We start from the raw sequence: 10,000 nt of genomic DNA on the forward strand, positions 1-10,000 counted from the left end.
GTCAAACGTTTTGGATAACATGTACATTATTTTTAATTGTGGATTTTGCGGAGCACGTACATTGAGAAGAGTCTGATGTCCCCTGCCCTCGTAATCAAGCCTGCATTTATTTGAATCAAAAATAGCAGATTATAAAAAGCGCAGTAATCAATGCCGTGAAATATTATATGACAACACTAAATAAAATAAGCTTTAGTATTTCTTATATTGTAATATACTTTAAAAAGATAATTTATTCCAGTGGTACAAAGCTGACAATTATTCGCAGCATCGAATATAGCTCCAGAGCCTTCAGTGTCACCATCGTAAACATCACAGTTCTACACACATGATCATTTTAGAAAATCATCATCCTAATATTCTGATTTATTATGAGTGTTGGAAACAGTTCTGCTGTCTAATATATTTGATGAATAAAAGGTTAAAAAGATTTATTTTTATTAAAAAAAAAAAATCTAATAATATATATTCTAATAATATATTTTCTTTACTATAACTTTTTATCAATTTAACACATCCTTGCTGAATAAAGTATTGATTTTTATTTTAAAAAAAAAGAAAAGAAAAAAAAAATTACTGACCCAAATTACTGACCAGTAGTGTATATTGTTCTTCCAAAATATTTATATTTTAAAAACATAGCTTCTTTTTTTTTTTTTTTTTTTTTTTTATTCATCAAAGTATCCTAAAAAGTATCACATGTTCTGAAAAAATATTAAGCAGCAGAACTGTTTCAAACTTTGATAATGAATCATCATATTAGAATGATTTCTAAAAGGATCATGTGATAATGATCTAAAAATTCAGCTTTGCATCACAGAATAAATGATAATTTAAAGTATAATACATTTAAAAACAATATTTTTAAATTGTAATAATATAGCCCACAATATTACATTTTTTTCTGTATTTTTGATCAAATAAATGCAGGCTTGATGAACAGAAGAAACTTCTTTCAAAAACATTAAAAATAGTAATGTTTCCAAACTTTTGGTCTGTAGTACTGTATGTAATAACATACTGACATCAAGGTGCTATAAGGTGTGCTTTTGTATAATCTGATTCAAAACAGAAGCAGTAATAAAAATATGCGTTTACATAAACTAGACTAAAGTGGTTTGCTGGGTTAAGCTGGTTTAGTTAATCTAGTTAAACTCTAAACCCATGCTAATTCAGATGAATCAGGTCAATAAAATAGAATTAAATGAGTACTAGCTGACACTGACTGTCAGTTTGTATAATGCAGACAGAGTTTGGGGTCTGTTGTAATTTTTTTATGTTTATGTTTTTATCTTCTTCTTCTCAAGGGGTGTGTTTTTTTTTTATAAAATACACTAAAAATACTAAAATATTATTACAGTTTAAAATAACTGTTTAGTGTGCGAATATATTGAGTAACGTAATTAATTTTTTCGATGCAATGCTGATTTCTGGAAGACCAGATGAAATGTGTCCTAATTCGGCTGAATCAGGTCACTAAATTCAATTATTTGACATAAAATGGAATTAAATGGACTTAATAATTATTAATTTAATGTCAGATGAATTAATAGAAACAAACATCACGTCAGTTTTGTTAGAAGGGAAGATTAAAACACACAACCCTACCTCTCGTAATCATATGATTGTGCGGTACATTATTTATGTTTGACAGTATTAATTCTGTAATTAAATACACAAACTTCTCATCCTTATGACAGGAGAATTGTATTATTATTAAAGCATTTATTAGTCATTAACGAGGTTTACAGAGTAATGGTGCTGTTTTCACTACTGAGATGAGCTTTTCTGCTAGAGTTAGTTTTAGAGGTGTAAATATAATAGCTGGATAATATGTATAAATCATTTTAACTACTCACTTTTCGCTTTCAACCAAAGTCTGCTTTATTACACTTAATGTGTGATAATATAGACATGTATAAATCATTTTAACTACTCACTTTTTAGTTTTTAATGTTTTTGAAAAGAAGTTTCTTCTGACCTCATCAAGCCTGCATTTATTTGACAAAAATTCATCAAGCCTGCATGTAATATTGTGATATATTATTACAATTTAAAATAATTTGTTTTTAACATTTTATTATACTTTAAATTATCATTTATTTTGGTTTGATGATGCAAAGCTGGTGAATTTTTAGGATCATTATCACATGATCCTGTAGAAATCATTCTAATACGATGATTCATTATCAAAGTTGGACAACCAAACAGTTCTGCTGCTTAATATTTTTTCAGAACGTGATACTTTTTTAGGATATTTTGATGAATAAAAAGTAAAAAAAAAAAAAAAAAGAAGAAGTATGTTTTTTATAAATATTGTGTAAATATTTTTGTAATTGACAATATACACTACTGGTCAGTAATTTGGGGTCAGTAATTTTTGTTCTCCTTTCTTTTTTTAAATAAAATCAATACTTTTATTCAGCAAGGATGTGTTAAATTGATAAAAAGTGATAGTAAAGAAAATATATTATTAGAATATATATTATCAGAATTTTTTTTTTTTTTTTTTGAATAAATGCAGTTCTTTTTAACCTTTTATTCATCAAATATATTAGACAAGCAGAACTGTTTTCCAACCCTCATAATAAATCAGAATATTAGAATGATTTCTAAATGATCATGTGATAGACTGGACACTGAAGGCTGGAGTAATGATGCTGAAAATTCAGCTTTGCATCACAGGAATAAATTATTTTTTTAAAGTATATTCAAATAGAAAAAACTATTTATTTAAGTTGTAATAATATTTCACAATATTGCTGTTTTTTTTCTGTAGTTTTTTATAGCAAATAAATGCAGGCTTGATGAGCAGAAGAGACTTCTTTCAAAAACATTAAAAATAGTAATGTTTCCAAACTTTTGACCTGTACTGTAACTTGAAGGGTGACTTTGACTATCCTGGTGTTGATAGACGACTGAACTCTGTGAGGTCTGTTTGAGAAGCTGAAGGACTCTCTGATGCACTGTGTGCCAGGAGTCGTATTAACACTTCAGCTTTGTCAAATGTGTGTTTTAATATTCATACTTGAAGCGTGAACATCAGACGGTTCACATGTTGCTGGAATGAATCACTGATTACCCAAAGTTTATTTTTGTATAGTGTCTTTACTCTTCAGTACAGCATCCAGCATTTTATAATGACATCTCTGGTGCTACGGTAAACAACAATGAAATGTAAATGAGATTTTATTGATGTAATGGACTCTACAGCACTGTACTAATGCTGATCCTCATAATAAAAGGAAAATATGTTTATTTTGGTTGCTTGATGAGATCTGACAATATGATCTGCAAATGTTCAGCTTGAGGAGAAACAAAACGAGTCTTCTGTAAGTATTTCATACTTTTACCAGGGCTGTCATTCAAAAATTCAGTTTAATAAATTGCATCAAGCTGGCGATTTAATACTGTAAACATCAAATAATCTATCAGTATTTGCTGAGAAAAGATTGCAACCAAAAATCATTCATAGAGAGCATTAAATAAAGCTGCTTTCAGATTTTTATTTGATATTTTTAACAGACATCAGTCGCTCCTAGTGTTACCTCAGTATAATTGATGTACAAACCCGATTCCAAAAAAGTTGGGACACTGTACAAATTGTGAGTAAAAAAGGAATGGAATAATTTACAAATCTCATAAACAGAGATAGAATATAGATAACTTATCAAATGTTGAAAGTGAGACATTTTGAAATGTCATGCCAAATATTGGCTCATTTTGGATTTCATGAAAGCTACACATTCCAAAAAAGTTGGGACAGGTAGCAATAAGAGGCCAGAAAAGTTAAATGTACATATAAGGAACTCCTGGAGGACCAATTTGCAACTTATTAGGTCAATTGGCAACATGATTGTGTATAAAAAGAGCCTCTCAGAGTGGCAGTGTCTCTCAGAAGTCAAGATGGGCAGAAGATCACCAATTCCCCCAATGCTGCGGCCAAAAATAGTGGAGCAATATCAGTCGTCCTCTCAGAGAGTTTCTCAGAAGACTTTGAAGTTATCATCATCTACAGTGCAATAATATCATCCAAAGATTCAGAGAATCTGGAACAATCTCTGTGTGGTAAGGGTCAAGGACCGGGGGAAAACCATACTGGATGCTTTGTGATCTTCGGGCCCTTAGACGGCGCTGCATCACATACAGGAATGCTACTGTAATGGAAATCACAACATGGGCTCAGGAATACTTCCAGAAAAAATGTCGGTGAACACAATCCACCGTGCCATTCGCCGTTGCCGGCTAAAGCTCTATAGGTCAAAAAAGAAAGCCATATCTAAAACATGATCCAGAAGTGCATGCGTTTTCTCTGGGCCAAGGCTCCTCATTTAAAATGGACTGTGGCAAAGTGGGAAAAACTGTTCTGTGGTCAGACGAATCAAAATTTGAAGGTTCTTTATGACTAAAAACTGGGACGCCATGTCATCCGGACTAGAGAGGACAAGGACAACCCAAGTGTGTATCAGCGCTCAGTTCAGAAGCATGCATCTCTGATGGTTATGGGGTTGCATGAGTGCGTGTGGCATGGGCAGCTTTACACATCTGGAAAGGCACCATCAATGCTGAAATGTATATCCAAGTTCTAGAACAACATATGCTCCCATCCAGACGTCGTCTCTTTCAGGGAAGACCTTGCATTCTTCCAACATGACAATGGCAGACCACATACTGCATCAATTACATCATCATGGCTGCGGTAGAAGGAGGATAGGGTACTGAAATGGCCAGAGCCTGCAGCTCCATCATAAAGACAAAAGATGCAATCATAAAGAGAAGATTGCGATAAAAGAAGACCTAAGACAGTTGAACAACTAGAAGCCTGTATTAGACAAGAATGGGACAACATTCCTATTCCTAAACTTGAGCAACTTGTCTCCTGAGTCCCCAGACGTTTGCAGACTGTTATAAAAAGAAGAGGCCACACAGTGGTAAACATGGCCTTGTCCCAACTTTTTTGAGATGTGTTGATGCCATGAAATTTAAAATCAACTTAATTTTCCCTTAAAATAATACATTTGATATGTCTTCTATGTTGTATTCTGAATAAAATATTGAAATTTGCAACTTCCACATCATTGCATTCTGTTTTTATTCACAATTTGTACAGTGTCCCAACTTTTTTGGAATCGGGTTTATACTATTTTTGTTAATATTTTCAATTCTATTTTATTTTTATATGTTTTATATGAAGTGTTCATTCATTTTATAATATATATAATAAAAATATTTGTTTTAGTTTAGCTAGTTTTAGTTATTTTAGTACTTCAAGTTAAACTAAAAAAAAAAAAATTACATTTTAAATAAGAAATGCCTTGTTTTTTCATGTTTATCTCAAGTAATGATTTTATACATATATATATAGTTTTAGTTGACAATTAGCAGAAATCATAACTGCTTCATTATGGAGGCAAAATCATCTTTCTCCATTGATAAATGGACTTTTTAACATATAAATCCCAAATCCAGTATATAGGAACAGAGTTCAGATGTGCTTCAGAAGGTCCTGCAGGAGCTTCATTGAGATGAATGGAAATGCTCATAGAAATGTTCTCCAGGTCTCTTCTTCACTATCCAGGCTCAGCAGTGCAGGTCAGTGTTTCAAAATGTTTGGATTGAGGAAGAAAAATATGCATTTCAGGTCTTTTTTTTTTTTGTTTCATGTGTTCACATCTGTTCCTCAAACCCTGTCTTGAAATGTCTACAGTTTGAAGAGTTATTGATTACAACCTACTATATTTATAAATACACACTAAAATAAATTTTTACCCAGAAATTGCTAGCAAATTTCAAAAACAATTACAGAAAGAGGGCAATCAACACAATTAATTAAAATTGACATTTTAAAGTAGAAAAGGGATTTATTAAAATTTAATTTTTATTGTAGTTTTATGGTATTGTATTTTTTTTTTTTTTTTTTTTTTTTTTTACGTTGTACGTTGTATGACATTATAATATATCAAAACAAATATAGGGTTTAGGTATGTATTTAGAATATAGCAAATAAGCTGTTAGAATATAGCAAATAAGCTGGAGTGTGGAGACAGAGACTTTAAAATCAGAGAATAACGCGCTCATGATGTTATTTTGAGGTTTTATTGCCTTGCATCAGGTTCTTTTTGACCCTTAAGATCTGAAAACTTTTAGCACGGAATATCAAATTGCATTGAACCCTACAAGAAATATGGAAAAATAGGTGATAGGACATGATTATTGTTTTTTTTTTTTTTTTTTTTTTTTTTTACAAATTACAACAATTTGACTGATGATAAATTGAATATGAATGGCTCTCATCTATTATGTAAATGCAGCAGCTTTGAAATTTGTGCAGTGGTGGAAAGAGTATTGAAAATTTTACATTGCTGAAATAATACTCAGTTACAAGTAAAAGTACTGGTGTTTTTGGTTAAAAGTGATCCGAAATCTATATTTGAGCAAGTACATGACCAGCCAGTGTTCAAAACTACCGCCTTATAATAATGTTTTCTAATTTGAGTGGTCTGGGTAGGTTACGAGCATGTTGCTGCGTCATTACGTCACGTCTGAAAACATAAAGATGTTGTCCCAGCTACTAGGCTATCTACCGCATGTACGGATCCTGCAGGTGATGGATCGTTTATAGCCTTTTTCACAGCAGCTAGAATAATTAAACTCACTCCCTCACTCTTATCAGGCTGCTCAGACGCTCAGATCCGGACCATTGAAGATTGGCTGATATGACTGGTGTTATTAATCTACACTGTCCTGTACTTTTATTGCATTTACACTAAAGCTACTATCAAACTTGCTTTAAATGAAAACATTACAATATACATTAAAAACATAATTTTACCTATTAAGCTATTTACCTAAGTATAAAATGTAAGATGCACTTTTATAAGCTGCAGAAGAAAAATTGATTATGGTTTGAATCAGACTCTCAATATCATCAAAACTGATTATTTAAAAAACAAAAGGATATTAAGTATGAATATGATGACCCATATATCTTTAATTCTATTTTTAACAAATGATCTAAAAAAAAAATGGTTCTCGATGTATGCCTTGCAGGTCTGTCCTAATTAGACATTTTCCTGTATTATATTATATTATATTATATTATATTATATTATATTATATTATATTATATTATGTAAAAATACTACTTTCAGATTAAAAATAATTGTATATATATATTTTTTTTTTTTTATTTATCTGTTTGTTTTTACATTATATTATTATATTATAATTTTTTTAGATTTTCTTTTTACTACTACTACTATTAAAAATGATTATATTACTATTAATAATTTATTTAATAATTACTTAATTTAAAATTAAATAATTTTATTTGAATTATTTAAAACTTATTTTTTTGTATAAATGTCCTTGTTTTGTTATCATTAAGATACAATAATAGTTTTTATAATTTTTTAATATTTTCATTTTAATTTTAGTTATATAAAAAATAAAATGAATGAATAAATAAATAAATAAATACTAAATAATTGTATTTTTTTTTATTTATTTTTTTGTTTTTTTATTATTTTATTTTTTTTTTTTACTTTTAGTTTTTCTTTTTATTTTTAATATTATTATATTACTATTAATAAATTATTTAATAATTACTTAATTTAAAATTAAATAATTTTATTTGAATTATTTAAAACTTATTTTTTTGTATAAATGTCCTTGTTTTGTTATCATTAAGATACAATAATAGTTTTTATAATTTTTTAATATTTTCATTTTAATTTTAGTTAAAAGTTGTGCATTTTTGTCATTTGTATAATTTTTATTATTTATTTTATTTTTTATTTATTTTTTATTTCAGTTTCAGTTATTTAAGGACATGATGTTAAAGTAAATGAAAATGAGAAATAAAACAAGTTTATTTTATTTTTTATAATATATTTCTGTTAAAGTTTTTTATGATTTTAGTTTTAGTTCATTATAATATCCCTGGTGCTATTAGGGTCACACAAAACAGGGAAAAATAAAACTAAATTAAAAGACTAAGATACGAAACCGGGCAAAACGTCTGAAAGCACTGATCTAGACCTTTCTCTGAACAAGACCAAATGCAGGCGTTTTGGAGCCCAACAGACTTCACCGAAAACTCAAAAAGCCTAAAACAAACATTTCAATTAGAGGTTGAGGAGAAATCGTGGGATGTCTCCTGCACTGACCAGCAGACGCTCATCACAGTTCAGCCGTCATTATTAGCACTAGACCAAACACTTGTGATGAACGGCACAGACGCATTCACAAATAAACACGTCTGGAGTTATTATTATTGTGAACTGAAACTAAAACTATGATAAAAATATAGAAAATATATAATTAGAAACTCTTGAAAGTTATAAATGTTGCTTTGGCAGGTCGAAGCACTAAAATTACAGGAAATAAATAAAACTGAAAAATTATCTAAAACAAACTGAAAAATAAATAAATAATTAGTAATATAAAAATAATAATAATAATAATGTTATAAATGTTGCTTTGGCAGAATGAATAAATAAATAAATAAAATACTTATTTATCTGTTTTGTTTTTACATTATATTTTTATATTATAATTTTAGATTTTCTTTCTACTACTACTAAATAATAATAAAATGATTATATTACTATTAATAAATTTATTAATAATTACTTATTTTAAAATAAATAATTTTATTTGAATTATTTACAAACTTTTTGTATAAATGTCCTTGTTTTGTTATCATTAAGATACAATAATAGTTTTTAATAATTTTTACATTTTTCATTTTAATTTTAGTTATATAAAAAATAAAATGAATGAATAAATAAATAAATAAATACTTTTTTATCTGTTTGTTTTTACATTATATTATTATATTATAATTTTAGATTTTCTTTTTACTACTACTACTACTACTAATAAAAATGATTATATTACTATTCATTTTTAATAATTACTTAATTTAAAATTAAATAAATGTTGCTTTGGCAGGTCGAAGCACTAAAATTACAGGAAATAAATAAAACTGAAAAATTATATAAAACAAACTGAAAAATAAATAAATAATTAGTAATATAAAAATAATAATAATAATAATAAAAATATATAAAATAAAATGAATGAATGCATGAATAAATAAATAAATAAATAAATTAATATAAAAATAATAATAATACATATATTTTTATATTATTAATTTTAGATTTTCTTTCTACTACTACTACTACTAATAATAAAAATGATTATATTACTATTAATAATTTATTTAATAATTACTTAATTTAAAATTAAATAAATGTTGCTTTGGCAGGTCGAAGCACTAAAATTACAGGAAATAAATAAAACTGAAAAATTATATAAAACAAACTGAAAAATAAATAAATAATTAGTAATATAAAAATAATAATAATAATATATAAAATGAATAAATAAATAAATAAATAAAGGTTACAGAAAAGCACAGTAATATAAAAATAATAATAATAATATATAAAATGATTAATTAATAAATCTAATTCAAAATATTATTAAGATGAACTTTTTGGATGAACCTGCTGTGAATAATTGATTCAGCTACCATTATTTTACTGTAATTATCAGGGATATTTGTCTTTGACAGTCTTTACATTATTTTACTTTTACTTCTGTTCATTTAAATCCACAATCCTGCTGTTTTCTTTTTTAGGTCTTGTGTGTTTAAATAAAGTTAAACAAAATAAATAAAATGCATTATTCATTAAAAAAACAATACTTGTATATGTAAATGACTGCTAACTCTTAGAGAAGATCCGGTCTGAATCCTGTTCGTGCTTAGGTGTGTTTTTTGTGTGTTGTAAACAATCACCCAGTGATTTTAATTGTTCAGGGTTGGTGGCGCTGTTACCTCCCAGAGGTTTAAAAGTCAGCCGTCCTCGGGCAGCATCCAGTGGAGGAAAGGAGGCACTTTACCACATCACTTCTCATCTTCTTACACAACAGTACACTCGATGAAAACCTGGAGAAGTTTATGAAGTCAAAAATCCCTCTTCAGTTCAAA

The 10,000-nt window shown here is 28.0% G+C and overlaps 1 protein-coding gene across 1 annotated transcript in view; it reads left to right on the forward strand.

Annotated features, from left to right (window-relative positions):
* Positions 1 to 10,000, forward strand: part of LOC109111316 (A disintegrin and metalloproteinase with thrombospondin motifs 9-like) — a 24,833-nt gene that overhangs the window by 4,580 nt on the left and 10,253 nt on the right. The gene's annotated exons all lie outside the window — the stretch shown is intronic.

This window comes from Cyprinus carpio, chromosome A25, assembly GCF_018340385.1.
Source record: "Cyprinus carpio isolate SPL01 chromosome A25, ASM1834038v1, whole genome shotgun sequence".
In the NCBI taxonomy this organism is placed as follows: domain Eukaryota; kingdom Metazoa; phylum Chordata; class Actinopteri; order Cypriniformes; family Cyprinidae; genus Cyprinus; species Cyprinus carpio.